Below are 7,500 nucleotides of genomic sequence, written 5' to 3'. Positions count from 1 at the left end.
CGTGCGCCATCTGTAGGTGCCCCGCGACATGACGTGGTGCAACGACGGTACCGCCACCTGGGGGAGGCCACGCGGACTAAGCCATGTATGGGGCCCACAGTGCTCATTTGCCGAGCCCACCCACACAAAACCTGCACCCCCCTCCAGCGCAGGAGCCGCAACCCGGGTGCGTACGCCGCACCAAGTGCTCCACCCGCGACCGTACGTGCCCCGCCGAAATCGCAACTCCGGCGGATGAACGGCGGACTTTTCTCGCAGTCGTAAGTTGCAATCCACCCCTATATCTTGCGTCTCATGAAGAGTTATATCAAGTATGCCAAATTCCCGCTGTCCCTATACATGCAGTAAGTTCGTCATGGGCGCTGGCCGGCAGGCCGCGAGACCTGACGCCCGGCGGCAAAGAGTGCTCCTCTGAGGATATAGATGTTCCGTTCCGCCGCACAATGGTGACGGTGACCGCTGCCTGCGGTGGCAACGCTGGGCAGAGTCGATACTCGCCGTGTGGTGGAAGGTAAACATTATGCGGTACATCAGTACTTTCCTAATAGTTCGGTCGTCTCACGGCACTGCTTAGTAAATGATGCAAGGCCACATATAGATGATTTATGCGAATGTCCCTATACGTGCTGTAAGACTGGGCACACAACGTGAATCGCACGTCAGCCAGACACTCGAACATGCACTACTCTCGGCCTGCAACGGAGACACACAATACGTAAACATCTGGAATGCGACAATGTCGAGTGCATCCTCTCTGCCACATTGCACCGTCGACACTATGATAACCAGACCAGTAGGTCCACCTATAAAAGCACAATACCACACTCCTCCGACAACTACCATTGCTCAGATAAACCAACACCACCAACACACATCCTACACAGAGGGGCACCAAATATCACCACCCGCCCTCGTGTTATACCACATGAAAAATTGCAGAAGTGAGAGACACAGACCCGCCAGCCTCTTGCTACAAGCATCGAACCGACGTGACGTATCTGACGGTGACTCAGGCATCCGCGTTCTGCCACCACTATCCACCCCCCCCCCCTCTCTGCCCCCTTCCCACACAATACCAAATTTAACCAACTTTATCGCTTAACCTAACTGTGGTTGTACCAGATTATCGCTTAACCTAACTGTGGTTGTACCAGATTATCGCTTAACCTAACTGTGGTTGTACCAGATTATCGCTTAACCTAACTGTGGTTGTACCAGATTATCGCTTAACCTAACTGTGGTTGTACCAGATTATCGCTTAACCTAACTGTGGTTGTACCAGATTATCGCTTAACCTAACTGTGGCTGTACCAGATTATCGCTTAACCTAACTGTGGCTGTACCAGATTATCGCTTAACCTAACTGTGGCTGTACCAGATTATCGCTTAACCTAACTGTGGCTGTACCAGATTATCGCTTAACCTAACTGTGGCTGTACCAGATTATCGCTTAACCTAACTGTGGCTGTACCAGATTATCGCTTAACCTAACTGTGGCTGTACCAGATTATCGCTTAACCTAACTGTGGCTGTACCAGATTATCGCTTAACCTAACTGTGGCTGTACCAGATTATCGCTTAACCTAACTGTGGCTGTACCAGATTATCGCTTAACCTAACTCAAGTTGTCCCTTAACCTAACCCACGTTGTCCCTTAACCTAACCCACGTTGTCCCTTAACCTAACCCACGTTGTCCCTTAACCTAACTCAAGTTGTCCCTTAACCTAACTCAAGTTGTCCCTTAACCTAACTCAAGTTGTCCCTTAACCTAACTCAAGTTGTCCCTTAACCTAACCCACGTTGTCCCTTAACCTAACCCACGTTGTCCCTTAACCTAACCCACGTTGTCCCTTAACCTAACCCACGTTGTCCCTTAACCTAACCCACGTTGTCCCTTAACCTAACCCACGTTGTCCCTTAACCTAACCCACGTTGTCCCTTAACCTAACCCACGTTGTCCCTTAACCTAACCCACGTTGTCCCTTAACCTAACCCACGTTGTCCCTTAACCTAACCCACGTTGTCCCTTAACCTAACCCACGTTGTCCCTTAACCTAACCCACGTTGTCCCTTAACCTAACCCACGTTGTCCCTTAACCTAACCCACGTTGTCCCTTAACCTAACCCACGTTGTCCCTTAACCTAACCCACGTTGTCCCTTAACCTAACCCACGTTGTCCCTTAACCTAACCCACGTTGTCCCTTAACCTAACCCACGTTGTCCCTTAACCTAACCCACGTTGTCCCTTAACCTAACCCACGTTGTCCCTTAACCTAACCCACGTTGTCCCTTTGCCTAACATAGTTCACTGCTCGGAATCTCTGGTGTCGTTGTTATCCTCATGTAGATGTCTTGCGAGTGTTGCTTACTTTCCACATATTCCCGCTATCCACTGTCAATTGTACTGCAATAGGACTATATCGGCCCCCCCCCCCCCTCTGTCCCCCTCTTTGTGTCTCTGTCCTCTCAAGCTGGTCGGTCTGGCGTTTGAGTGTTAAATGAGCCTCGCAGCTGTTCAGTTGCATTCAGATGTCGACGCCCTCAGTGTACGTCGTGGTATGGTCTGTGTCCATTGTCCGCTGATGTCGTACGCGTAACCCACACGCTGTACCGATCATCGGTCGTTACGTACAGAGTGAAGTAGTGTGATACGTGTGACCGTACGCTGGCTGTGCCCAACGGTGTCGAATCTCAATTTCCATATGTTGTGCTCGATGCTACTTGTCTCGTCTCCCAATAACAGCTAGGTTGCACTGTGGTACGCCGTAGAGGCGTGTGGGAGGAACGTACGAACGCATTGTATGTCACCCTGGGTCGCTGGGGGTGGTGGTGCGGTGAGTCAGGTCAGGTCAGCGTGAGCCGTCTGATGTAGTGACGCGTGTATTCCGACTTTGTCGTATTGCCTCACACAAAGTGCTACCCTGGTGGACCGCGTTCCATATCTGGGACATGCCGCAGATGCCGGTTGACAGTGGATCGCGGAAGGGACATCGCATACGTGCGCGGGCCACCTTCCACGTGTTCTCTTCTGCACATGTCGCAGTGTGTATGTGGTCTGATGTAGCGTGTCGTGACACATGACATCCTGGCATGCAAGAATTGTTGAATTCGCAAATGTAGGTGGACATCTACGTTTACTGCCCAAGATACGCAAATGAACTGGAAATCCATTGTTGAGCGGTTGTTCACGCTGGAGGTGAATCTGTGATGGCGACGATCGGTACAGCTATTAACCGGTTGTTTCAGCGGTACCCGCCACATACACACACGTGACTAGGCCCATGTGGGTATGAAGCGATACGCGGCGGTGGCTTGGTGGGACTGTTCCCGGCCGGTGATGGGGGGCCGCCCGGCGTGTTGGCCGCGCGCTGCGTGGGCGCACGCGCAACAGCCGGCTGGTGGGGGGCGCCGAGTGGCAGGAGCGCCAGCAGACGGGCCCGGCAGGCGGCGCAGCTACGCTGCGGCGCACCCTGCACGCGGCGCCTGGCGGCCAAAGTTGGTTCAGCCGAGCCCGGTGCGAAGCGCGGTGGACATCTGCAGTGTGCTGGTCTGATTGAGGACTGTGTGCGTTGAGGATGCGCCGCCGCCTGGCACTCGGCGCCGCGACGCCGTCTGCTGCTCGGTCGCCCCAGCGGTTCTCGCAGGTGGTTTGTATCGCAGTTGTGCGGACGTGTTGGCGCGTGCGCTGTGCTGGGAGAGTTCGCTTCTGCACCCAAGTGGGGCTTTGCCCTTGTGTGGCGCTGGCGTTGGAGCTGCCGGTCACCATAGGTGGCGCGTGTTGTCTCCCGCCGGCAATGCCACGACAGCACGCTCCCGGGCCTCTGTCGGCAGCGGCAAGCTCAGTTGGGAGCAAGGGTGTTCGCACTAAAACCGTCTACTCGCCTAACTCCGGGCGATTGCGCCTCTCTCGAAACCGACCAAGTACCTAGGACGGCGCTGCGCGCCGCCGGGACCTGAGAGGGTTTCGAGGTGTATCGTGCAGGGGAGCTCGGCCTCCTCCTGTTTGCAGAATAATTGAGCGGACGCTTGCGTGTTCGCGCGGGCCCCCGGGACACACTCCCGGGCGGCCGGCTGCTCAGCTCTAGTTGACGCAGCTCCCTGGTTGATCCTGCCAGTAGTCATATGCTTGTCTCAAAGATTAAGCCATGCATGTCTCAGTACAAGCCGCATTAAGGTGAAACCGCGAATGGCTCATTAAATCAGTTATGGTTCCTTAGATCGTACCCACGTTACTTGGATAACTGTGGTAATTCTAGAGCTAATACATGCAAACAGAGTCCCGACCAGAGATGGAAGGGACGCTTTTATTAGATCAAAACCAATCGGATTGGCTTGTCTGGTCCGTTTGCCTTGGTGACTCTGAATAACTTTGGGCTGATCGCACGGTCCTCGTACCGGCGACGCATCTTTCAAATGTCTGCCTTATCAACTGTCGATGGTAGGTTCTGCGCCTACCATGGTTGTAACGGGTAACGGGGAATCAGGGTTCGATTCCGGAGAGGGAGCCTGAGAAACGGCTACCACATCCAAGGAAGGCAGCAGGCGCGCAAATTACCCACTCCCGGCACGGGGAGGTAGTGACGAAAAATAACGATACGGGACTCATCCGAGGCCCCGTAATCGGAATGAGTACACTTTAAATCCTTTAACGAGTATCTATTGGAGGGCAAGTCTGGTGCCAGCAGCCGCGGTAATTCCAGCTCCAATAGCGTATATTAAAGTTGTTGCGGTTAAAAAGCTCGTAGTTGGATTTGTGTCCCACGCTGTTGGTTCACCGCCCGTCGGTGTTTAACTGGCATGTATCGTGGGACGTCCTGCCGGTGGGGCGAGCCGAAGGGGTGCTTTCGCGTCCCGAGGCGGACCCCGTTTAAATCCTACCAGGGTGCTCTTTGTTGAGTGTCTCGGTGGGCCGGCACGTTTACTTTGAACAAATTAGAGTGCTTAAAGCAGGCAAGCCCGCCTGAATACTGTGTGCATGGAATAATGGAATAGGACCTCGGTTCTATTTTGTTGGTTTTCGGAACCCGAGGTAATGATTAATAGGGACAGGCGGGGGCATTCGTATTGCGACGTTAGAGGTGAAATTCTTGGATCGTCGCAAGACGAACAGAAGCGAAAGCATTTGCCAAGTATGTTTTCATTAATCAAGAACGAAAGTTAGAGGTTCGAAGGCGATCAGATACCGCCCTAGTTCTAACCATAAACGATGCCAGCCAGCGATCCGCCGCAGTTCCTCCGATGACTCGGCGGGCAGCCTCCGGGAAACCAAAGCTTTTGGGTTCCGGGGGAAGTATGGTTGCAAAGCTGAAACTTAAAGGAATTGACGGAAGGGCACCACCAGGAGTGGAGCCTGCGGCTTAATTTGACTCAACACGGGAAACCTCACCAGGCCCGGACACCGGAAGGATTGACAGATTGATAGCTCTTTCTTGATTCGGTGGGTGGTGGTGCATGGCCGTTCTTAGTTGGTGGAGCGATTTGTCTGGTTAATTCCGATAACGAACGAGACTCTAGCCTGCTAACTAGTCGCGTGACATCCTTCGTGCTGTCAGCGATTACTTTTCTTCTTAGAGGGACAGGCGGCTTCTAGCCGCACGAGATTGAGCAATAACAGGTCTGTGATGCCCTTAGATGTTCTGGGCCGCACGCGCGCTACACTGAAGGAATCAGCGTGTCTTCCTAGGCCGAAAGGTCGGGGTAACCCGCTGAACCTCCTTCGTGCTAGGGATTGGGGCTTGCAATTGTTCCCCATGAACGAGGAATTCCCAGTAAGCGCGAGTCATAAGCTCGCGTTGATTACGTCCCTGCCCTTTGTACACACCGCCCGTCGCTACTACCGATTGAATGATTTAGTGAGGTCTTCGGACTGGTACGCGGCATCGACTCTGTCGTTGCCGATGCTACCGGAAAGATGACCAAACTTGATCATTTAGAGGAAGTAAAAGTCGTAACAAGGTTTCCGTAGGTGAACCTGCGGAAGGATCATTACCGACTAGACTGCATGTCTTTCGATGTGCGTGTCGTGTCGCGCAACACGCTACCTGTACGGCAGTGGCCGTGCGCCGCGTGCGGAACCACGCGTGCCTCTCAAAACTAGCGGAAGTGTTGTTGTTGTTGTTGTTGTTGTTGTGTGGTACGAGCGCTGAAGCTCTGGAGCGGCTGGCCTGCGGTACCTGGCGCCTGGCGCCGGTTTTGAATGACGTTCGCCCGAGTGCCTGTCCGCCCCGGTGTGGAGCCGTACGACGCCCATCGGCTGTGAGGCCGTTGGACACAAAAAAATAGTGGAACAGGGGCCGTCAGACGCCTCAGTCCCGCAAATGCTACTGTCTTGAAAGAGACAGTGGGAGACTGAAAAGGAAAAGATCACCCAGGACGGTGGATCACTCGGCTCGTGGGTCGATGAAGAACGCAGCAAATTGCGCGTCGACATGTGAACTGCAGGACACATGAACATCGACGTTTCGAACGCACATTGCGGTCCATGGATTCCGTTCCCGGGCCACGTCTGGCTGAGGGTCGGCTACGTATACTGAAGCGCGCGGCGTTTGTCCCGCTTCGGAGACGTGGGAGTGTCGTGGTCGCCTGTGTGGCCGGCCGCGTCTCCTTAAACGTGCGATGCGCGCCCGTCGCCTGGCGGTTCGCATACCGGTACTTTCTCGGTAGCGTGCACAGCCGGCTGGCGGTGTGGCGTGCGACACCTCGTACAACGACCTCAGAGCAGGCGAGACTACCCGCTGAATTTAAGCATATTACTAAGCGGAGGAAAAGAAACTAACAAGGATTCCCCCAGTAGCGGCGAGCGAACAGGGAAGAGTCCAGCACCGAACCCCGCAGGCTGCCGCCTGTCGTGGCATGTGGTGTTTGGGAGGGTCCACTACCCCGACGCCTCGCGCCGAGCCCAAGTCCAACTTGAATGAGGCCACGGCCCGTAGAGGGTGCCAGGCCCGTAGCGGCCGGTGCGAGCGTCGGCGGGACCTCTCCTTCGAGTCGGGTTGCTTGAGAGTGCAGCTCCAAGTGGGTGGTAAACTCCATCTGAGACTAAATATGACCACGAGACCGATAGCGAACAAGTACCGTGAGGGAAAGTTGAAAAGAACTTTGAAGAGAGAGTTCAAAAGTACGTGAAACCGTTCTGGGGTAAACGTGAGAAGTCCGAAAGGTCGAACGGGTGAGATTCACGCCCATCCGGCCACTGGCCCCCGCCCTCGGCAGATGGGGCCGGCCGCCCGCGCGGAGCAATCCGCGGCGGGGTCGTGTCCGGTTGCCTTTCCACTCGCCGCCGGGTGGGGCCGTTCCGGTGTGCGGTGGGCCGCACTTCTCCCCTAGTAGGACGTCGCGACCCGCTGGGTGCCGGCCTACGGCCCGGGTGCGCAGCCTGTCCTTCCGCGGGCCTCGGTTCGCGTCTGTTGGGCAGAGCCCCGGTGTCCTGGCTGGCTGCTCGGCGGTATATCTGGAGGAGTCGATTCGCCCCTTTGGGCGCTCGGGCTCCCGGCAAGCG

General features: G+C 55.1%; 3 non-coding genes across 3 annotated transcripts in view; all 3 read left to right on the top strand.

Moving 5' to 3' along the window:
- The first annotated feature begins 4,097 nt into the window (after positions 1-4,097).
- Positions 4,098-5,990, top strand: LOC126313472 (small subunit ribosomal RNA). The gene has a single exon (XR_007555162.1). It is a non-coding gene; the product is annotated as a small subunit ribosomal RNA (ribosomal RNA).
- Positions 5,991-6,366: 376 nt separating this feature from the next.
- Positions 6,367-6,521, top strand: LOC126313428 (5.8S ribosomal RNA). The gene has a single exon (XR_007555127.1). It is a non-coding gene; the product is annotated as a 5.8S ribosomal RNA (ribosomal RNA).
- A 188-nt stretch (positions 6,522-6,709) lies between these two features.
- Positions 6,710-7,500, top strand: part of LOC126313544 (large subunit ribosomal RNA) — a 4,222-nt gene continuing 3,431 nt past the window's right edge. The window contains exon 1 of the ribosomal RNA XR_007555227.1: positions 6,710-7,500. This exon is cut by the window's right edge and continues 3,431 nt beyond it. This is a non-coding gene — a ribosomal RNA (large subunit ribosomal RNA).

The sequence above is a fragment of the Schistocerca gregaria genome, unplaced genomic scaffold (assembly GCF_023897955.1).
Source record: "Schistocerca gregaria isolate iqSchGreg1 unplaced genomic scaffold, iqSchGreg1.2 ptg000483l, whole genome shotgun sequence".
NCBI lineage: Eukaryota > Metazoa > Arthropoda > Insecta > Orthoptera > Acrididae > Schistocerca > Schistocerca gregaria.
This window is presented reverse-complemented; position numbering and strand designations above follow the sequence as displayed.